General features: G+C 42.5%; 1 pseudogene; it reads left to right on the top strand.

The window, feature by feature from the left end:
• The first annotated feature begins 23,366 nt into the window (after positions 1-23,366).
• LOC134855796 (U2 spliceosomal RNA) lies at positions 23,367-23,652 on the top strand (annotated as a pseudogene).
• Positions 23,653-25,040: the final 1,388 nt, after the last annotated feature.

Below are 25,040 nucleotides of genomic sequence, written 5' to 3'. Positions count from 1 at the left end.
TGTTCTTTCATTTTCTTTGGTCGTTCCGACAAAATTTCAACACGCTTAAAGACTTGTCTCTAAGGCGCCCTTAAAAAGTTTGAGGATGGTCAGCTAAAAATGGATTTCGTAAAACTATACCAAAGGTTAGACCCTTTTAAGAACTTGGCAACCAGAATTGAGAGAGGGGGCGGTTGCACCCACCGCCCTCCCCCCTTGGCACTCTACTGAAAGGAGGTTATCTTGCAAGATCTTGCAAAAATTTGCAAAAATTTCAAAGAGATGGGTTTTCTGTTTTCTGAGAACCTTCCTTGTTCGAGTATGATAGTCCCATGCATTATTCTGAAATCAACTTCTTACACCATAAAAACACAAGACTTTAGAACAGTAAGCAAGTGCTGTAATTAATCAACCCAGGGGTGCTTCTAGGATTTTCTCGATGGGGGCGGATTTTCAAAAAATTGTCGAACATTTTGACAAAACTTTTTCACTAAGTAGACCCTTTCTTCACTATACGTTTTAGAAAATACGCTCCCCTTGAAAATTGGTAAATATTGGCGCCAAAGTCGTCTTTAGAAAGCATTTAAGATCGGCCAGTCAAAAATTAATTCTAAAGGGGGGACCGTTTGAGCTGACAGGGAATGGAATCCCTGAGAGTGGGGTGCTCCCTCTCAAATCCACCCCTGAAGCTATCATTGACGATTATTAGTCCTGAATTCTAGAATAATTCATTACACCATTAAATTGATGCTTAATTGAGTTTTCATTTGAGGGGGGGGGGAGGAGTCCCCCACTTCATATGAGCATATCAATTTACAGCTTAAGGATTAATTGACAAGGTATTGCATTATAGGTTGGGTTACAATCTCTTGCTTGTGTGTCTGTATGTATAATGTGTGTGTAGGTGTCTCTGTGCACCCGGATGGAGCCCCCTGACAAGAGAATCAGAGTGATAGTGGCAGATGTGGAGAGACATACACTCAATGGAATCCTCATGGTCTCTTCCTACCTACACATTCCAGTGATAGACATCCGCAGACACTTCTACTCACATGATCCAGTTAGTACACTAGTTATTAGTCATCAGACACACTCAATGGTAACCTCATGGTCTCATCCAACCTACACATCCCAGTCATAGACATCCGCAGACACTTCTACTCACATGATCCAGTTAGTACACTAGTTATTAGTCATCAGACACACTCAATGGTAACCTCATGGTCTCATCCAACCTACACATCCCAGTCATAGACATCCGCAGACACTTCTACTCACATGATCCAGTTAGTACTCTAGTTATTAGTCATCAGACACACTCAATGGTAACCTCATGGTCTCATCCAACCTACACATCCCAGTCATAGACATCCGCAGACACTTCTACTCACATGATCCAGTTAGTACACTAGTTAATAGTCATCAGACACACTCAATGGTAACCTCATGGTCTCATCCAACCTACACATCCCAGTCATAGACATCCGCAGACACTTCTACTCACATGATCCAGTTAGTACACTAGTTATTAGTCATCAGACACACTCAATGGTAACCTCATGGTCTCATCCAACCTACACATCCCAGTAGTCATAGACATCCGCAGACACTTCTACTCACATGATCCAGTAAGTGCACTAGTTATTAGTCATCAGACTTACTCAATGGTAACCTCATGGTCTCATCCAACCTACACATCCCAGTCATAGACATCCGCAGACACTTCTACTCACATGATCCAGTTAGTACACTAGTTATTAGTCATCAGACACACTCAATGGTAACCTCATGGTCTCATCCAACCTACACATCCCAGTCATAGACATCCGCAGACACTTCTTCTCACATGATCCAGTTAGTACACTAGTTATTAGTCATCAGACACACTCAATGGTAACCTCATGGTCTCATCCAACCTACACATCCCAGTCATAGACATCCGCAGACACTTCTACTCACATGATCCAGTTAGTACACTAGTTATTAGTCATCAGACACACTCAATGGTAACCTCATGGTCTCATCCAACCTACACATCCCAGTCATAGACATCCGCAGACACTTCTACTCACATGATCCAGTTAGTACACTAGTTATTAGTCATCAGACACACTCAATGGTAACCTCATGGTCTCATCCAACCTACACATCCCAGTCATAGACATCCGCAGACACTTCTTCTCACATGATCCAGTTAGTACACTAGTTATTAGTCATCAGACACACTCAATGGTAACCTCATGGTCTCATCCAACCTACACATCCCAGTCATAGACATCCGCAGACACTTCTACTCACATGATCCAGTTAGTACACTAGTTATTAGTCATCAGACACACTCAATGGTAACCTCATGGTCTCATCCAACCTACACATCCCAGTCATAGACATCCGCAGACACTTCTACTCACATGATCCAGTAAGTGCACTAGTTATTAGTCATCAGACTTACTCAATGGTAACCTCATGGTCTCCTCCTACCTACACATCCCAGTCATAGACATCCGCAGACACTTCTACTCACATGATCCAGTTAGTACACTAGTTATTAGTCATCAGACACACTCAATGGTAACCTCATGGTCTCATCCAACCTACACATCCCAGTCATAGACATCCGCAGACACTTCTACTCACTTGATCCAGTAAGTGCACTAGTTATTAGTCATCAGACTTACTCAATGGTAACCTCATGGTCTCCTCCTACCTACACATCCCAGTCATAGACATCCGCAGACACTTCTACTCACATGATCCAGTTATACACTAGTTATTAGTCATCAGACACACTCAATGGTAACCTCATGGTCTCATCCAACCTACACATCCCAGTCATAGACATCCGCAGACACTTCTACTCACATGATCCAGTTAGTACACTAGTTATTAGTCATCAGACACACTCAATGGTAACCTCATGGTCTCATCCAACCTACACATCCCAGTCATAGACATCCGCAGACACTTCTACTCACATGATCCAGTAAGTGCACTAGTTATTAGTCATCAGACACACTCAATGGTAACCTCATGGTCTCCTCCTACCTACACATCCCAGCCATAGACATCCGCAGACACTTCTACTCACATGATCCAGTTAGTACACTAGTTATTAGTCATTAGACACACTCAATGGTAACCTCATGGTCTCATCCAACCTACACATCCCAGTCATAGACATCCGCAGACACTTCTACTCACATGATCCAGTTAGTACACTAGTTATTAGTCATCAGACACACTCAATGGTAACCTCATGGTCTCATCCAACCTACACATCCCAGTCATAGACATTCGCAGACACTTCTACTCACATGTTCCAGTAAGTGCACTAGTTATTAGTCATCAGACTTACTCAATGGTAACCTCATGGTCTCATCCAACCTACACATCCCAGTCATAGACATCCGCAGACACTTCTTCTCACATGATCCAGTTAGTACACTAGTTATTAGTCATCAGACACACTCAATGGTAACCTCATGGTCTCATCCAACCTACACATCCCAGTCATAGATATCCGCAGACACTTCTACTCACATGATCCAGTTAGTACACTTGTTATTAGTCATCAGACACACTCAATGGTAAACTTATGGTCTCATCCAACCTACACATCCCAGTCATAGACATCCGCAGACACTTCTACTCACATGATCCAGTAAGTGCACTAGTTATTAGTCATCAGACTTACTCAATGGTAACCTCATGGTCTCATCCAACCTACACATCCCAGTCATAGACATCCGCAGACACTTCTACTCACATGATCCAGTTAGTACACTAGTTATTAGTCATCAGACACACTCAATGGTAACCTCATGGTCTCATCCAACCTACACATCCCAGTCATAGACATCCGCAGACACTTCTACTCACATGATCCAGTTAGTACACTAGTTATTAGTCATCAGACACACTCAATGGTAACCTCATGGTCTCATCCAACCTACACATCCCAGTCATAGACATTCGCAGACACTTCTACTCACATGATCCAGTAAGTGCACTAGTTATTAGTCATCAGACTTACTCAATGGTAACCTCATGGTCTCATCCAACCTACACATCCCAGTCATAGACATCCGCAGACACTTCTTCTCACATGATCCAGTTAGTACACTAGTTATTAGTCATCAGACACACTCAATGGTAACCTCATGGTCTCATCCAACCTACACATCCCAGTCATAGATATCCGCAGACACTTCTACTCACATGATCCAGTTAGTACACTTGTTATTAGTCATCAGACACACTCAATGGTAACCTCATGGTCTCATCCAACCTACACATCCCAGTCATAGACATCCGCAGACACTTCTACTCACATGATCCAGTAAGTGCACTAGTTATTAGTCATCAGACTTACTCAATGGTAACCTCATGGTCTCCTCCTACCTACACATCCCAGTCATAGACATCCGCAGACACTTCTACTCACATTATCCAGTTAGTACATTAGTTATTAGTCATCAGACACACTCAATGGTAACCTCATGGTCTCATCCAACCTACACATCCCAGTCATAGACATCCGCAGACACTTCTACGCACATGATCCAGTAAGTGCACTAGTTATTAGTCATCAGACTTACTCAATGGTAACCTCATGGTCTCCTCCTACCTACACATCCCAGTCATAGACATCCGCAGACACTTCTACTCACATGATCCAGTTAGTACACTAGTTATTAGTCATCAGACACACTCCATGGTAACCTCATGGTCTCATCCAACCTACACATCCCAGTCATAGACATCCGCAGACACTTCTACTCACATGATCCAGTTAGTACACTAGTTATTAGTCATCAGACACACTCAATGGTAACCTCATGGTCTCATCCAACCTACACATCCCAGTCATAGGCATCCGCAGACACTTCTACTCACATGATCCAGTAAGTGCACTAGTTATTAGTCATCAGACACACTCAATGGTAACCTCATGGTCTCCTCCTACCTACACATCCCAGTCATAGACATCCGCAGACACTTCTACTCACATGATCCAGTTAGTACACTAGTTATTAGTCATCAGACACACTCAATGGTAACCTCATGGTCTCATCCAACCTACACATCCCAGTCATAGACATCCGCAGACACTTCTTCTCACATGATCCAGTAAGTGCACTAGTTATTAGTCATCAGACTTACTCAATGGTAACCTCATGGTCTCATCCAACCTACACATCCCAGTCATAGACATCCGCAGACACTTCTACTCACATGATCCAGTAAGTGCACTAGTTATTAGTCATCAGACTTTCTCAATGGTAACCTCATGGTCTCCTCCTACCTACACATCCCAGTCATAGACATCCGCAGACACTTCTACTCACATGATCCAGTAAGTGCCCTAGTTATTAGTCATCAGACTTACTCAATGGTAACCTCATGGTCTCCTCCTACCTACACATCCCAGTCATAGACATCCGCAGACACTTCTACACACATGATCCAGTTAGTACACTAGTTATTAGTCATCAGACACACTCAATGGTAACCTCATGGTCTCATCCAACCTACACATCCCAGTCATAGACATCCGCAGACACTTCTTCTCACATGATCCAGTTAGTACACTAGTTATTAGTCATCAGACACACTCAATGGTAACCTCATGGTCTCATCCAACCTACACATCCCAGTCATAGACATCCGCAGACACTTCTACTCACATGATCCAGTTAGTACACTAGTTATTAGTCATCAGACACACTCAATGGTAACCTCATGGTCTCATCCAACCTACACATCCCAGTCATAGACATCCGCAGACACTTCTTCTCACATGATCCAGTTAGTACACTAGTTATTAGTCATCAGACACACTCAATGGTAACCTCATGGTCTCATCCAGCCTACACATCCCAGTCATAGACATCCGCAGACACTTCTACTCACATGATCCAGTTAGTACACTAGTTATTAGTCATCAGACACACTCAATGGTAACCTCATGGTCTCATCCAACCTACACATCCCAGTCATAGACATCCGCAGACACTTCTACTCACATGATCCAGTAAGTGCACTAGTTATTAGTCATCAGACTTACTCAATGGTAACCTCATGGTCTCCTCCTACCTACACATCCCAGTCATAGACATCCGCAGACACTTCTACTCACATGATCCAGTTAGTACACTAGTTATTAGTCATCAGACACACTCAATGGTAACCTCATGGTCTCATCCAACCTACACATCCCAGTCATAGACATCCGCAGACACTTCTACTCACATGATCCAGTAAGTGCACTAGTTATTAGTCATCAGACTTACTCAATGGTAACCTCATGGTCTCCTCCTACCTACACATCCCAGTCATAGACATCCGCAGACACTTCTACTCACATGATCCAGTTAGTACACTAGTTATTAGTCATCAGACACACTCAATGGTAACCTCATGGTCTCATCCAACCTACACATCCCAGTCATAGACATCCGCAGACACTTCTACTCACATGATCCAGTTAGTACACTAGTTATTAGTCATCAGACACACTCAATGGTAACCTCATGGTCTCATCCAACCTACACATCCCAGTCATAGACATCCGCAGACACTTCTACTCACATGATCCAGTAAGTGCACTAGTTATTAGTCATCAGACACACTCAATGGTAACCTCATGGTCTCCTCCTACCTACACATCCCAGTCATAAACATCCGCAGACACTTCTACTGGCATGATCCAGTTAGTACACTAGTTATTAGTCATCAGACACACTCAATGGTAACCTCATGGTCTCATCCAACCTACACATCCCAGTCATAGACATCCGCAGACACTTCTACTCACATGATCCAGTAAGTGCACTAGTTATTAGTCATCAGACACACTCAATGGTAACCTCATGGTCTCCTCCTACCTACACATCCCAGTCATAGGTATCCGCAGACACTTCTACTCACATGATCCAGTTAGTACACTAGTTATTAGTCATCAGACACACTCAATGGTAACCTCATGGTCTCATCCAACCTACACATCCCAGTCATAGACATCCGCAGACACTTCTTCTCACATGATCCAGTAAGTGCACTAGTTATTAGTCATCAGACTTACTCAATGGTAACCTCATGGTCTCCTCCTACCTACACATCCCAGTCATAGACATCCGCAGACACTTCTACTCACATGATCCAGTTAGTACACTAGTTATTAGTCATCAGACACACTCAATGGTAACCTCATGGTCTCATCCAACCTACACATCCCAGTCATAGACATCCGCAGACACTTCTACTCACATGATCCAGTTAGTACACTAGTTATTAGTCATCAGACACACTCAATGGTAACCTCATGGTCTCATCCAACCTACACATCCCAGTCATAGACATCCGCAGACACTTCTACTCACATGATCCAGTAAGTGCACTAGTTATTAGTCATCAGACACACTCAATGGTAACCTCATGGTCTCCTCCTACCTACACATCCCAGTCATAAACATCCGCAGACACTTCTACTCACATGATCCAGTTAGTACACTAGTTATTAGTCATCAGACACACTCAATGGTAACCTCATGGTCTCATCCAACCTACACATCCCAGTCATGGACATCCGCAGACACTTCTACTCACATGATCCAGTAAGTGCACTAGTTATTAGTCATCAGACACACTCAATGGTAACCTCATGGTCTCCTCCTACCTACACATCCCAGTCATAAACATCCGCAGACACTTCTACTCACATGATCCAGTTAGTACACTAGTTATTAGTCATCAGACACACTCAATGGTAACCTCATGGTCTCATCCAACCTACACATCCCAGTCATGGACATCCGCAGACACTTCTACTCACATGATCCAGTAAGTGCACTAGTTATTAGTCATCAGACACACTCAATGGTAACCTCATGGTCTCCTCTTACCTACACATCCCAGTCATAGGTATCCGCAGACACTTCTACTCACATGATCCAGTTAGTACACTAGTTATTAGTCATCAGACACACTCAATGGTAACCTCATGGTCTCATCCAACCTACACATCCCAGTCATAGACATCCGCAGACACTTCTTCTCACATGATCCAGTAAGTGCACTAGTTATTAGTCATCAGACTTACTCAATGGTAACCTCATGGTCTCCTCCTACCTACACATCCCAGTCATAGACATCCGCAGACACTTCTACTCACATGATCCAGTAAGTGCACTAGTTATTAGTCATCAGACTTACTCAATGGTAACCTCATGGTCTCCTCCTACCTACACATCCCAGTCATAGACATCCGCAGACACTTCTACTCACATGATCCAGTAAGTGCCCTAGTTATTAGTCATCAGACTTACTCAATGGTAACCTCATGGTCTCCTCCTACCTACACATCCCAGTCATAGACATCCGCAGACACTTCTACTCACATGATCCAGTAAGTGCCCTAGTTATTAGTCATCAGACTTACTCAATGGTAACCGCATGGTCTCCTCCTACCTACACATCCCAGTCATAGACATCCGCAGACACTTCTACTCACATGATCCAGTAAGTGCACTAGTTATTAGTCATCAGACTTACTCAATGGTAACCTCATGGTCTCATCCAACCTACACATCCCAGTCATAGACATCCGCAGACACTTCTACTCACATGATCCAGTAAGTGCCCTAGTTATTAGTCATCAGACTTACTCAATGGTAACCTCATGGTCTCATCCAACCTACACATCCCAGTCATAGACATCCGCAGACACTTCTACTCACATGATCCAGTAAGTGCACTAGTTATTAGTCATCAGACTTACTCAATGGTAACCTCATGGTCTCATCCAACCTACACATACCAGTCATAGACATCCGCATACACTTCTACTCACATGATCCAGTAAGTGCCCTAGTTATTAGTCATCAGACTTACTCAATGGTAACCTCATGGTCTCATCCAACCTACACATCCCAGTCATAGACATCCGCAGACACTTCTTCTCACATGATACAGTAAGTGCACTAGCTATTAGTCATCAGACTTACTTAATGGTAACCTCATGGTCTCCTCCTACCTACACATCCCAGTCATAGACATCCGCAGACACTTCTACTCACATGATCCAGTAAGTGCCCTAGTTATTAGTCATCAGACTTACTCAATGGTAACCTCATGGTCTCCTCCTACCTACACATCCCAGTCATAGACATCCGCAGACACTTCTACTCACATGATCCAGTAAGTGCCCTAGTTATTAGTCATCAGACTTACTCAATGGTAACCTCATGGTCTCCTCCTACCTACATATCCCAGTCATAGACATCCGCAGACACTTCTACTCACATGATCCAGTAAGTGCCCTAGTTGTTAGTCATCAGACTTACTCAATGGTAACCTCATGGTCTCCTCCTACCTACACATCCCAGTCATAGACATCCGCAGACACTTCTACTCACATGATCCAGTAAGTGCACTAGTTATTAGTCATCAGACTTACTCAATGGTAACCTCATGGTCTCATCCAACCTACACATCCCAGTCATAGACATCCGCAGACACTTCTACTCACATGATCCAGTAAGTGCCCTAGTTATTAGTCATCAGACTTACTCAATGGTAACCTCATGGTCTCATCCAACCTACACATCCCAGTCATAGACATCCGCAGACACTTCTACTCACATGATCCAGTAAGTGCCCTAGTTATTAGTCATCAGAATTACTCAATGGTAACCTCATGGTCTCCTCCTACCTACACATCCCAGTCATAGACATCCGCAGACACTTCTACTCACATGATCCAGTAAGTGCCCTAGTTGTTAGTCATCAGACTTACTCAATGGTAACCTCATGGTCTCCTCCTACCTACACATCCCAGTCATAGACATCCGCAGACACTTCTACTCACATGATCCAGTAAGTGCACTAGTTATTAGTCATCAGACTTACTCAATGGTAACCTCATGGTCTCATCCAACCTACACATCCCAGTCATAGACATCCGCAGACACTTCTACTCACATGATCCAGTAAGTGCACTAGTTATTAGTCATCAGACTTACTCAATGGTAACCTCATGGTCTCATCCAACCTACACATCCCAGTCATAGACATCCGCAGACACTTCTACTCACATGATCCAGTAAGTGCCCTAGTTATTAGTCATCAGACTTACTCAATGGTAACCTCATGGTCTCATCCAACCTACACATCCCAGTCATAGACATCCGCAGACACTTCTACTCACATGATCCAGTAAGTGCCCTAGTTATTAGTCATCAGACTTACTCAATGGTAACCTCATGGTCTCCTCCTACCTACACATCCCAGTCATAGACATCCGCAGACACTTCTACTCACATGATCCAGTAAGTGCCCTAGTTGTTAGTCATCAGACTTACTCAATGGTAACCTCATGGTCTCCTCCTACCTACACATCCCAGTCATAGACATCCGCAGACACTTCTACTCACATGATCCAGTAAGTGCACTAGTTATTAGTCATCAGACTTACTCAATGGTAACCTCATGGTCTCATCCAACCTACACATCCCAGTCATAGACATCCGCAGACACTTCTACTCACATGATCCAGTAAGTGCACTAGTTATTAGTCATCAGACTTACTCAATGGTAACCTCATGGTCTCATCCAACCTACACATCCCAGTCATAGACATCCGCAGACACTTCTACTCACATGCTCCAGTAAGTGCACTAGTTATTAGTCATCAGACTTACTCAATGGTAACCTCATGGTCTCATCCAACCTACACATCCCAGTCATAGACATCCGCAGACACTTCTACTCACATGATCCAGTAAGTGCCCTAGTTATTAGTCATCAGACTTACTCAATGGTAACCTCATGGTCTCATCCAACCTACACATCCCAGTCATAGACATCCGCAGACACTTCTACTCACATGATCCAGTAAGTGCCCTAGTTATTAGTCATCAGACTTAATCAATGGTAACCTCATGGTCTCATCCAACCTACACATCCCAGTCATAGACATCCGCAGACACTTCTACTCACATGATCCAGTAAGTTCCCTTGTTATTAGTCATCAGACTTACTCAATGGTAACCTCATGGTCTCATCCAACCTACACATCCCAGTCATAGACATCCGCAGACACTTCTACTCACATGATCCAGTAAGTGCCCTAGTTATTAGTCATGAGACTTACTCAATGGTAACCTCATGGTCTCATCCAACCTACACATCCCAGTCATAGACATCCCCAGACACTTCTACTCACATGATCCAGTAAGTGCCCTAGTTATTAGTCATCAGACTTACTCAATGGTAACCTCATGGTCTCATCCAACCTACACATCCCAGTCATAGACATCCGCAGACACTTCTACTCACATGATCCAGTAAGTGCCCTAGTTATTAGTTATCAGACTTACTCAATGGTAACCTCATGGTCTCATCCAACCTACACATCCCAGTCATAGACATCCGCAGACACTTCTACTCACATGATCCAGTAAATGCCCTAGTTATTAGTCATCAGACTTACACAATGGTAACCTCATGGTCTCATCCAACCTACACATCCCAGTCATAGACATCCGCAGACACTTCTACTCACATGATCCAGTAAGTGCACTAGTTATTAGTCATCAGACTTACTCAATGGTAACCTCATGGTCTCACCCAACCTACACATCCCAGTCATAGACATCCGCAGACACTTCTACTCACACGATCCAGTAAGTGCCCTAGTTATTAGTCATCAGACTTACTCAATGGTAACCTCATGGTCTCATCCAACCTACACATCCCAGTCATAGACATCCGCAGACACTTCTACTCACATGATCCAGTAAGTGCACTAGTTATTAGTCATCAGTCTTACTCAATGGTAACCTCATGGTCTCATCCAACCTACACATCCCAGTCATAGACATCCGCAGACACTTCTACTCACATGATCCAGTAAGTGCCCTAGTTATTAGTCATCAGACTTACTCAATGGTAACCTCATGGTCTCATCCAACCTACACATCCCAGTCATAGACATCCGCAGACACTTCTACTCACATGATCCAGTAAGTGCACTAGTTATTAGTCATCAGACTTACTCAATGGTAACCTCATGGTCTCATCCAACCTACACATCCCAGTCATAGACATCCGCAGACACTTCTACTCACATGATCCAGTAAGTGCACTAGGTATTAGTCATCAGATTTACTCAATGGTAACCTCATGGTCTCATCCAACCTACACATCCCAGTCATAGACATCCGCAGACACTTCTACTCACATGATCCAGTAAGTGCACTAGTTATTAGTCATCAAACTTACTCAATGGTAACCTCATGGTCTCATCCAACCTACACATCCCAGTCATAGACATCCGCAGACACTTCTTCTCACATGATCCAGTAAGTGCACTAGTTATTAGTCATCAGACTTACTCAATGGTAACCTCATGGTCTCATCCAACCTACACATCCCATTCATAGACATCCGCAGACACTTCTACTCACATGATCCAGTAAAGACATTAGTTATTAGTCATCAGACTTACTCAATGGTAACCTCATGGTCTCTTCCTACCAACACATCCCAGTCATAGACATCCGCAGACACTTCTACTCACATGATCCAGTTAAGTGCACTAGTTATTAGTCATCAGACTTACTCAATGGTAACCTCATGGTCTCATCCAACCTACACATCCCACTCAAAGACATCCGCAGACACTTCTACTCACATGATCCAGTTAGTACACTAGTTATTAGTCATCAGACACACTCAATGGTAACTTCATGGTCTCATCCAACCTACACATCCCAGTCATAGACATCCGCAGACACTTCTACTCACATGATCCAGTAAGTGCACTAGTTATTAGTCATCAGACTTACTCAGTGGTAACCTCATGGTCTCATCCAACCTACACATCCCAGTCATAGACACCCGCAGACACTTCTACTCACATGATCCCGTAAGTGCACTAATTATTAGTCATCAGACTTACTCAATGGTAACCTCATGGTCTCTTCCTACCTACACATCCCAGTCATAGACATCCGCAGACACTTCTACTCACATGATCCAGTAAGTGCCCTAGTTATTAGTCATCAGACTTACTCAATGGTAACCTCATGGTCTCATCCAACCTACACATCCCAGTCATAGACATCCGCAGACACTTCTACTCACATGATCCAGTAAGTGCACTAGTTATTAGTCATCAGACTTACTCAATGGTAACCTCATGGTCTCATCCAACCTACACATCCCAGTCATAGACATCCGCAGACACTTCTACTCACATGATCCAGTTAGTACACTAGTTATTAGTCATTAGACATACTCAATGGTAACCTCATGGTCTCATCCAACCTACACATCCCAGTCATAGACATCCGCAGACACTTCTACTCACATGATCCAGTAAGTGCACTAGTTATTAGTCATCAGACTTATTCAATGGTAACCTCATGGTCTCATGCAACCTACACATCCCAGTCATAGACATCCGCAGACACTTCTACTCACATGATCCAGTAAGTGCCCTAGTTATTAGTCATCAGACTTACTCAATGGTAACCTCATGGTCTCATCCAACCTACACATCCCAGTCATAGACATCCGCAGACACTTCTACTCACATGATCCAGTAAGTGCACTAGTTATTAGTCATCAGACTTACTCAATGGTAACCTCATGGTCTCCTCCTACCTACACATCCAGTCATAGACATCCGCAGACACTTCTACTCACATGATCCAGTAAGTGCACTAGTTATTAGTCATCAGACTTACTCAATGGTAACCTCATGGTCTCATCCTACCTACACATCCCAGTCATAGACACTCCGCAGACACTTTCAATCTCGAATTGTAAAATAATAAATTTATATCAAAAGTTTTGGGTTATCATGTACTATGTCATACGCTAGTCAAAAATATAATTAGTATGGCAATTTTTCAGTAAAACAGTTTTCCTGCAGTTTTTAAATTTGTTGTTGAAATCTGGTTTTTGCTCAGAACTGAGCATTTTCTAGAAAAAAAAACAGTTGATTATGAAGAAAACAAAAAAGGAGTGAATTCTTGTTGCCCAGCTGAAAATGAGTTTTTCTGCCAAGCATTTTTAGGATTTTTTTTTGGATATTCGTGACATGTTTTTCAGCCATGTTAAGTGTTTTGTGATGCGAATAAATAAAATCGTCCTCAAGTTTTGAATTTTTCTCTGTTAAAGTTAAGCTCAACTCAAATTTCGAAGCTTGCGAAAAAAGCGATGTTCGCTGCCCTGTTAGAAACGTGCAACATGGAGAATAATTACTTAGATTAGGTTGAATCCCTCCTATTTAACGAGTCGTCGTGTATTTAAATTCTATTTAGATTTAGATTTAATTCGAAGAAACATGGAATGTTGAAGATATTGCACTTTTGGCTATCATAAACGGCGGATATGAAAATAGACTTAATCATGGCCCCTAAAGCCATAGGCCATAAATATGTCTTACTACGACCTGTGGACTGTTTTTGGCCTCTGTTGGAATAATTAGAAACTATGGCTGCCATGGCTGTTTATATTTGTTTTGGTGAAACTTTCTGAATGTGAGAATTGAGTTGGTGGATTATTGAATGGAGCAAAAGTGTGGAAGATAGTGACCAGGAAAGAGGGATTAAGAAGGACAGAATGGATTGATCTCTGTTTGTGTTTGAGATTAAACATGCCTAGAGAGAGTAGTCTGAGAGAATACAGGAGAAAGAAAACAAGACAACTGAGCTGAAGGAGGGTCTGAGGGGTAATGGACCACCTGAACATTTATAAGCAGAGCAGGGGTGCATTGAAGACTATACTGTCTAATTAGTAGGATTGTAGTAAGGATAGAATAGGAGAACAGTGACATATAGAGCCCCCCCCCCCTCGAAACAAGACTGGTGCATGTAGGAGTAATGGGTTGCAGCTGAAGACAGTTGAAGTGGAGCAGCTGATTTGAGACAGACAGGTGAGAAGAGGAAAGTCAAAGGGCCATCCGCAGCAGCAGATCAAGAGGAGATCTCGGGGCATTAGGGGGGATTAGATATCAAAGGGACCCAAACAGTTCCCATTATAGATACACTAATCCCCCACCCAAACCTCCAGCAGTAAAAGTCAATGGAAGCCACAACAACCCAACGATTCATTGCAGGGCAAACATGCGCATAACAAAAAGTATATATAGCACCTGACACAAACGATAACACATGAGTTGAGGCTAGCTGCCTTTAATTTCTCTACTTTTGACTGGATCTGCATTTGCAACTGTGTCTCATCTGACTTGATTTGATCTGATTTGATTTGAGATCAGAATCAGGGTTTTGTTCCGAAACAGAAACAGAAACAGATGTTTGGATCCTTCACAAGGATCAATCTGGATGGTGTTTTGGAGGAAGTCACTTCAAGTGTAGATCAGTTCAATTTGTTAAAGTCACAAGAGTGAACAAGTGAACTGAGCAGAAAGAATGAAGTTGTCTCCGAAATGAACAGTTTTGTTTTCATTCTTGTCATAATTGAATCTCAGGGTATAATTGTAACTCATTGGTCCTTCTCCTTGTTTTGTGTCAGCCTTTGTTTTGTATTCGGATCTACAGGGTTTGTGGGTTTTGAGTGATTGGAAATTATAAATCTTCAGAGGTGGTATGAACGTCTATTAATCCGAATATTTTGGACACCAATAAGAAATACCAAAAAACTTCTCAGTGTCGGGAAAAACTGGTCAGAAATGTTCTCGATTCAGGTTCAATTCTTACTCATGATAACTCCTTGTAACTAGTTTTCGCTTGTTCTCAATCAGGGGCAGGTCTAGGGGGGGGGGCTTTTTCTTTACGTCGACCAATTTGATTTTTCGAGCTCTCCCAAAGCAATTAAAACTCACCGCAGGCAAAATTTTGAAAAAAAACAGGCCAAAAAAAAGCGTTTTCGTTCACTTTTTGAAAACTGCGTTTTTTCGGCGCGCGTTCCCCTCTCACAATTAGTATATATTGGCGCCGAATGCGCCTTTAGAAAATTTTTAGGGTCCGGCACCAAAAATGGATTTTTCAAAAAAGTGCAAAGGGGGACCCTTTGGGGCGGCAGGGAGTCGAATCCGTGAAAAGGAAGCGTCCACTCCCACCCCCCCCCCCCCCCCCAATCCGTCCCTGTTGTCAATTGTCGCCCTGCGCTTAAGTTGGTGTTGACCTTTTTGATGGTAAGTAGAAACAAGTGTGATGAAAGGGCGGGCGGGAGATCTGAGTGATCGACAGACATGAGACACAATTGGGACTTGTGTGGCTCTAATTGACCGAAGGGATTAAAGATCAGAGGAGGGGGAAGATAGGGAATGAAAGAGAGGGGGATTAGGAGAGAAAGCAGATCAAATACTGTTTATGAGTCCATTGCCACTTCACAGATGCAAAATAAGTGCACTTAACAGGGCATTAAAAAAGGGTAGCGAAAGAGAAACAACCGAACTGAAATGAAGTGTGGAAACAGAAGTGAATTTGTACACTCAATGTCTACGACATTTGAACTTGATTCTTTGCCGAACCTAATTTTGCCACATTTTTGACATGATTATGCCGCCAAATTAGTAAATTGAAAGACTCAAAACTCAAAAAAAAAGAAATCATTTAAAAGGAAACAACTAAACTACGATTTGAAATTGGAATCTTAATCACCCAAAAGTATTGCCATTGTCATTGGCGCCCAATAGTTTTTAAAACAAAGAAACCGAAACCAAGGTTTTTTTTTGTTGGAAAAATCAACGAACCCATCCTTATACTAACCAGTCATATTGTTTATTTTTTATTTTTTGGATTGTAAGTTCCAAAAAAAAAAAAACTCAAAATCATTTTTTTCTGTTACAATACAATTGCGAGGTTCCATGTAATCAAAGGAATTACATATTGGCCATTTTACACTTTTGCCTAACACGTCAAAACGTGAATTAAGATAAGGAGACAAAGTCAATCAAAAATGAATTCAACCTATGATGCTGTTTTTAAAGTCATAGAAACATACGTAGAAATTTTAGCAAAAGCAATTAACCAAGCCATAAGCGATTCCGACGAAGTACAGATCATAAACGATTTCTTAACGGAATTGAAGAGCTTGCTCGACGATGCCAATAACGAAGCAGTCAAGATAATGCGCACCGGAACGGACCAGCAAGACTCAATCATTGAACGATTGAAAACTTTGAAAGTTTTGTACCGAACGATCCAACTACGATCAAAATGATACGAGCGTACCCTCAACAACACTGTCACGTCTTCTTTAAACTCATCACGAGTAGCCAGCAACGTCTCGACGCCTTCAATAATACGACAAGCCTTGAAAAATCTTCCCCTTCGACGCCAAACGGAAAGTTTAACCCGTAGTACCACTACACAAAACGTCACCATGGACCAGGACACCCCGGACGATTTGCCACAATTTTCAGGATTGCCAGCAAGCTTAAACGCTACTTCAAACCACAGATCAAATTCCGCCCAGGACAATTCAGGACTCCTACTTCGCCCCGGATCTAACAGTGACGCCAATACCTTGGATCATCGCATTCATCAACAAAAAACAGAAACTCTTGGAACTCAAACTGCGCATGGAACTCACCTCCATCCTCAGTCAAACCTCTCATTGCAGCAGCCGAACGCCGACTTGTCTCAAAGTTCAAACCTTCAGCCGAACCACCCAGAAGCTCAACTTCAAGGAACGACTATAGAATTGAACAATGGAACTCAACTCCAAATCGACAATCAGCAATTGACAGCAACAGTGGGACAAAGACCGAACTCAGAAGCTCAACTTCATGAAACGTCACAGCACTCCAACCCTGGAACTCAAATCCAAGTTTTCAATCAGCAGATGAACGCACCAGCAACCCAACAAAGAAATGTTTCAGCGCCAATATTTCTTCCGACAGCAACTTCAAAACCAGCTCAGAGTCAAATGATTGGACAGCAAATCACACACCTAAATCTTGCTCCCCAGACAGCTAGCCCCCCACATGGACTATACCAGCCTCCAAGTCAGCAACAGAGGACACATAATCCGAATAGCGCCTTTAGACCCATCTTGACGATTGGAAATCAGAATTCAACCAATCATCCCCCCACCAACGTGTTCAGTGGACACCAGACGACAGCTAAGGGTATCACAAATATCAACGGAGTACCGATACCAGCACAACCAGCACTACTGCCAACAAACCAAGGAGATCAACGAACAGGAAATTGGACCTCCAGCCAGCCGACCCTGACTCACCAATGTACACAACCTGCCATACGATCGTACCAGGAAGGATTTCTGGGAACCACGACAGCATACAACCCTACGAACATGCCGACATCATCAACAACAGCCTTCTTTCATGCAGGCTGCAGGGGACCAACAGGAACAACTCACCAAAATATCAACCGACCTCCCCCTCATCAACATGCAGTCCATCAACATGCAGCACATCAACATGCAGCACATCAGAACCAGCCGACTTATTTCCCGATTCCTACCAACCTTGGAACAGCACCGACAGACCACAACCATCATCAAACGATCTCGAAGACATTCAGGAAATCAGTGCCCATTGTCAAACCATTCATATTCGACGGAGAACCTGAACAATGGTTAGATTGGATAGGACTGTTCAACGCAACCATCAACAGCACCGACATGACAAACTCGGAAAAGATGACACATCTGCAGAAACTTGTATCCGGAGATGCCAAATCTCTCATCCGAGGATATGGATGCAATGGAGCAATGTATGACGCAGCCCTTCAGCGACTGGAAAACGACTTTGGTAACCCGACGAAGATAGTTACATCCTTCCTTCGACGACTCGACGCCATCAGCGGCCCCAAAATACGACATACCAGAAGCTACAAGGACCTCGCCAACTTCCTACAGACAATGGTCGATACATTCACGACACTTGGATTCCAGCACGATCTACACTCTACGACAAATGTCCAAACAGTTTTGTCAAAACTGCCTACCCCTTGCCGACTAGAATGGAATAGATACAATCTGCAATGCAACATCAGACAACCATCACTCATCGACCTCACCAATTGGTTCAACATCTACGCCGAAGCATGCAGCGATTTGCCGAGCAACAGCAACAACAACAACACCAGAAACAGCAGCAGCAGCAACAACTACAACAGCAGCAACACTCAAGGATCATCATCCAACGGTCACACCCACCAACATGGACCATCGGATCACCGCGCCAATCAGAACAACCAGAACCAGCAACGCAGCCAGCAGCAACATAAATCTGGACAAAAGGATCAACGACGAGATTTTTGCCCGGAGAAACGCAATTGCCAGTACCTTGGAAAATGCCAACACTTCATCGCAATGAACCCAAAGGACAGATTACAGCATGCCAGGGACCTACAACTATGTTTCAACTGCCTCAGCCCCCACAAGTTCGCCGACTGTCAATCAACGCAAACCTGCCGGACGGACGGATGCAGTAAGAAACACCACACACTTCTGCACAACAGCAGCACCTACAACTCGACGACACAAAGGGAGACAGCCAACCGGAACTCCAGACAACATGAAGACACCACCAACTGCAGCACCAGCATAAGCAGAAGGAAATCGACTCGCCACATTCCGACCCTGCCAATAACGATCTCTCATGGCAAACATAGAGTTCATGCCTATGCAATGCTTGATTGTGGAAGCAAACTGACATTGCTTAAATCATCAATCGCCCTCCAACTCAAACCAGATCTGCAGTTAGACGACACCATCCAGCTAAACCAAGCACTGACATCATCAGACACAGCTTCTACAAAGATGACGATTGCGATTGGACCCTACAACCAGCAAAAGCAGCCATTTCAACTAAATGACATCGACGTCATAATGGATTGGAACCTTTCCCAATTCAACCCTGAACTCGTCAACTCCATCTGCCAAAGAAACGAGCCTCTTCAACACATTCGGATAGCCACACTGCCCTCGAAAGAAATCGGAATCATCATTGGATGCGATTTCGCCGAACTCGTGACACCTTCAGAAGTAATCCATTCAAAACAAAATGTGCCTATTGGATGGAAAACGCCACTTGGATGGTCTCTCTGTGGACGAGACAATGCAGCGACACCCAACGACATCAACACAATCAACTTCACGACAGACGATAAACTGTTTCGCCACGTAGCTGAATGGATGAAATTGGACGCCGAAGGGATTTCAACTGACCAACGCAGCCTCTCAACAGACGACAAGGAAGCTCTCCGCATCTTGGAATCTTCAACAACCCGCTTGCCCAATGGACACTACGAAATTGGAATGCTTTGGAAACGTGGACAACAACTGCCAAACAATAGATGGCTTGCCAAGAAGCAGCTCGACAGCCTTCTCCAACGACTGAAGAGAAACACCGAGATGGCACAGAAATATCAGGAGACCATCGACACCGACTTGCAGAAAGGTTTCATAGTCAAAGTTGATGATTCCCATGAAGACTCAACAGGAAAATGGTACCTTCCTCATCATCCAGTGATAAACATCAATAAACCTGGCAAGGTACGCCGAGTCCTTAATGCATCGAGCATCTACAAAGGAGTATCACTCAACAGCAACCTACTAACTGGACCAGACCTCCTCACAAACCTTTCTGGAATCGTTATGCGATTTCGCGAAGACCAAATCGCTATTTCTGCCGACATTGAAGCAATGTTCATGCAGGTCTTCGTGAGCCCAGAGGACCAGCCGTATTTGCGATTTATGTGGAAGGACAACACGGGCCAACCCGCAACCGTCCAATACACCCGCCACATCTTCGGAGCTACCGACTCACCATGTGTTGCCTGCTACGCCACTCGACAATGTGCGAAGGACAATGCCGACAAATATCCAGCCTTGGAGCAAATCACAAAACGCAACATATACATGGACGACCTATACAAAGCCGTTTCAACACCGACGGAAGCGACACAGTTAATGAACGACCTTCAAAAGATGTTCAGCCTTGGAGGTTTCAACCTCACAAAATGGACCTCAAACTCTCAACAATTCCTCACAACAGTCAACGAGAACCACTTGGAAAATAGCGACAGCCTCACCAAGAAGGAACGACCCCTCGAAAGGACGACGAAACTCTGTCAACCTTCACGTGCGAGGTTGAAGCTATGATGAATTCTCGCCCGCTAACCCACGTCTCATCAGACCCAACCGACGACGAGCCCCTTACACTCAATAACCTTCTACTAGGACGACCAACAAACAATTTGCCTCCCGGATTGTTTCTCCCTCGCCACACAACGGACAAGAAAACTTGGAAACAAGCTCAAGCCTTGAGTCAACAGTTCTGGAACAGATACCTCAAAGACTACTTGCCAACCTTGACAACCCGAACGAAATGGACAAAGCAAGTGGAAAATCTTCGGCAAGGAGACCTTGTATGGATACTGGAAGACCTAACGCCTCAAGGTCTTTGGCCCCTGGGACGGGTACTTCGTACTTTCCCAGGTGCAGACGGAATCGTTCGCTCCTGCGAAATTAAAACTAGCAGGGGGATTCTACACCGACCAGCAGTCAAACTCTCGCGAGTATTGGACCACAGTAACAACTAGATGACCAACATGATCAACGACAGCTAACAACTAGATGACCATTACAATCAACGACGACGTACCATCAGCTGACAATCAACGAACTATTTTCTAATTTGCAACCTGCAAATGGGCCCGACTATGTCTACGACATTTGAACTTGATTCTTTGCCGAACCTAATTTTGCCACATTTTTGACATGATTATGCCGCCAAATTAGTAAATTGAAAGACTCAAAACTCAAAAAAAAAGAAATCATTTAAAAGGAAACAACTAAACTACGATTTGAAATTGGAATTTTAATCACCCAAAAGTATTGCCATTGTCACTCAAGAATGTGAATGAACAAAATGATACCACACAATAAAAAAATGTGACCTTAAATTAATTGTCTACCCATAATACGCCCACTAAATTCTGTGACCAAAGCGACAATGTCACTGCGTGTAATTTGATCTTATTAGTTCAGAGTTAAGTAAAATCAGTAGCAGAATTAAAGGGGTGCATTTTTATGGTGGAAACTTTTTAAAAAGAACAAAAACGGTTTTTTGGGAAAATTGTTTTTGAAAAAACACTGCGGCTAGAAATATTTACACAGTTTTTCTCTTTGGCGTTCCATGACATAAAATATTTAATCGATCTAAAAAAAGGTCGACAACGATTTGAGTTTTTGCGAATCAACTGGAGGAGATCTTTTATCCACTTGTGAGTAAAACTAAACATCAAAACAATATGATTTCATTGAAAAAATCTTATAAAAAAGAAGATCCACGACAGTTTAATTTTGTATTTATGTTTCAACCCAAATAAGTTAACTTTTGCAATCCAAGTACAATGCTTCCATTTATTGTGCAGTTTCACTGATAGTTGAAGTAATCAGTGCATTTGGAGGGTGTTGCGGACACATGTGTGGGGCCCTCTTAACTGCCTCTCTCTTTATCACTCCAACTTCTAATCAAGGCTCTGCTAGCACTGCTTCCATCATAAGAACACCTGGTCCACAAATAAATAGTAGTCAAGTTTAAATTTCCCGCTCCACCGGGCGAACATTTTGGATTCTAGTAAGATGTGGAGTGGGAGTGGGAGGGGGGCTTCTTCCTACAATTGTTATATATTGGCGGCCAAGTAGCTTAAAGACACGTTTAAGACTTGCTCCACCAATAACGGATATTGCATAGATTGAAGCAAAGAAAGGAATTTTGGGTGGCGTTGAGATTGTCGAATTTCAGAGAATTTATCCCCCCCCCCACCTAAAACCGCTGCTGAGTTCCACATCTCTCAAGGATTTCCAAACCATATTTGCGCAACGCAATGGCTTATCGATTAAGAAAGAATCAGATGAAAAAACTTCCTGAAAATAACAGGCGTGAGCTATTTTGAAAAGCTTAGTTATCTTTTAAGACAATAACCTATGCCATGTCTTTTTTCACGCCATTGCCGACCAAATGTCAGAGTTAATGCCGATAGGGCTTTGAGTAGTTTTATAGTTTAACCGGGAAATGAGGTGCCTACAAATGGGAGATCCATAGCTTGAACACAGGAAAAGGATGCTCATTCTTAACATACGGTTGAAACTACCCAGGTTGACCTCCATAAATCAAAAATTCTTATCATTCAATTCAATTCCATACATCAAGTGGGTGGAAAAGGGCTTGTCATACAATTTTCATTCAATTTCAAAAAATGTTTGAAAAAAGATATAAACTAACTTGTGCGGCTGTTTGGTTCTAATAAAACAGTCTCCCCGTACCGAACTTTTCTCACAATTTCACGTCTGATTGTACAATTGTCAGACACTAGCTGTTTGTTTCTTTGTTGTGTCTGAGGCATGTAGAAAAAAGATCATTTGTTTCAGTTGTCGCGTCGCTGCCTTTTGGCTAAGATCATGTGTAGTATCTGTTCTTGTCAGCTTAATATATGGCATGCTGGTTATCGCCTGGCACCAATATTAAACTGATTTTTGCTTCCCGAGTTGACACCGAAGCCTTTTTCAGTTGACTCACGGATTGTCCCGGTCTTACACAATCGTAATGATATGTTTGCAGGTCTGAGCATGCAATTTCAGCCATGATCATGTCCGGTCCAGGTATGATAATGTAAAGTCAGTTATGATCATGTCTGCTTCGGGTCCAATCATCTTAATTCAAATATGAACACGTCTTGTCCAGGTTTACTTCAAGTCTGATAATATCTGACTCAAGATTTGATTTTTTCAGAATTATCATGTCTGATACATGTCTGTATCGGACATGTACTGGGAAAAAAGAGACATGCCACAGGACTGATACAAATATGGATTTTTTATGTGTTTTCGATATCCAGATTTAAATTTGGTTACAAAATCAGTATGGGCGGTGATAAAAAATCCAGATTTTTGTTTTTTGAAAAAAGTGCTTATCATAGAACACCCATATATGAAAATAGTATGACTGGCGTGTTTTTGATGGCGACATAAAAGACAACTCTAAGGCAATTCAGGTCGTTTTCTAAGCAAGGTAAATGCAAGACCGTCGAACATTTGGTGCTTCGAGTAAACCAAGGTCTTTGTCAGTTGTGTTCGGTTACGAACACAATCGAAAAATTTTTTAGAATTCAAACATGAAAAAGAAATCAATTTGTTGGTTTACGGAAAATTTCTTATCATGCAATTTTTATAAATGGTTAAATGCTTATCATAGAGATTTCATGCAATTTTCTGTACGTATATACTTGTATGGAACTGTATTGGAATTGTATGACAAGAAGTTTTTCATATATTGAAATTGTTTGATAAGAAGTTTTAGTCAACCCAGGTAATACCAGTAGCTTTTTTATTTTTTTTGTTGTTTTCTTTTTTTTTGTTTTACAAGCAAAACAAGCTAACAAATATAATCATCAAAGATAGTTGAGTGAAATATCATACAAAAATCCTTACAGTCGTGATTTAAACAACATTTAACGGTTTCAAAGTTTTTTTGCCAGTATCGAGAAAAACCGGTTGAAATGTTTTTATTTTTAATCTTAATTCGAGCAAATAAAACCATCAAGCAGCTTACAATAGCTTGAAAGATTACAGTAGTTTAATTTATAACGTGAAAACTTAGTGTTGTTCCAGTAGCATTACTTTTTTGAGTATTTTAGCACCTTTTGAAATCAAAAACTTCGAACAATCAAAAATCTGCGAAAAAATTTTGAAAGTTTTTATTTTGATTTGTTTTTGTTTTTTTTAGTCAATTTTCTACAAAAAATGTTTTCCAATTTACTGATTTTAATATGACTGTCGAAGATGCCTAATTTCTTAGTTTTTGTTCAACTCTTTTTATCACACAACGTCGAGAAAAAACGCCACTAGTTTGAAAAAAAACCCTTGCGTATTTTTTCAATGGTTGGATCATTCTGTGCAACTTGCACAGTAACCGCTTATCTTTGTTGTTTCGACCATTGAAAATGGGGATGAACTTTGGATTCGGGTGTGTTTTAGTTTTTGTTTTCCACGCAAAGTCAGCTACTACAAAAATCAACGGACAAGGTTGATTGATATATCATATTGAG

This window comes from Symsagittifera roscoffensis, chromosome 10 (genome assembly GCF_963678635.1).
Source record: "Symsagittifera roscoffensis chromosome 10, txSymRosc1.1, whole genome shotgun sequence".
In the NCBI taxonomy this organism is placed as follows: domain Eukaryota; kingdom Metazoa; phylum Xenacoelomorpha; order Acoela; family Convolutidae; genus Symsagittifera; species Symsagittifera roscoffensis.
The sequence above is the reverse complement of the archived record's forward strand: the minus strand, read 5'-3'. Positions and strand labels throughout refer to the sequence as shown.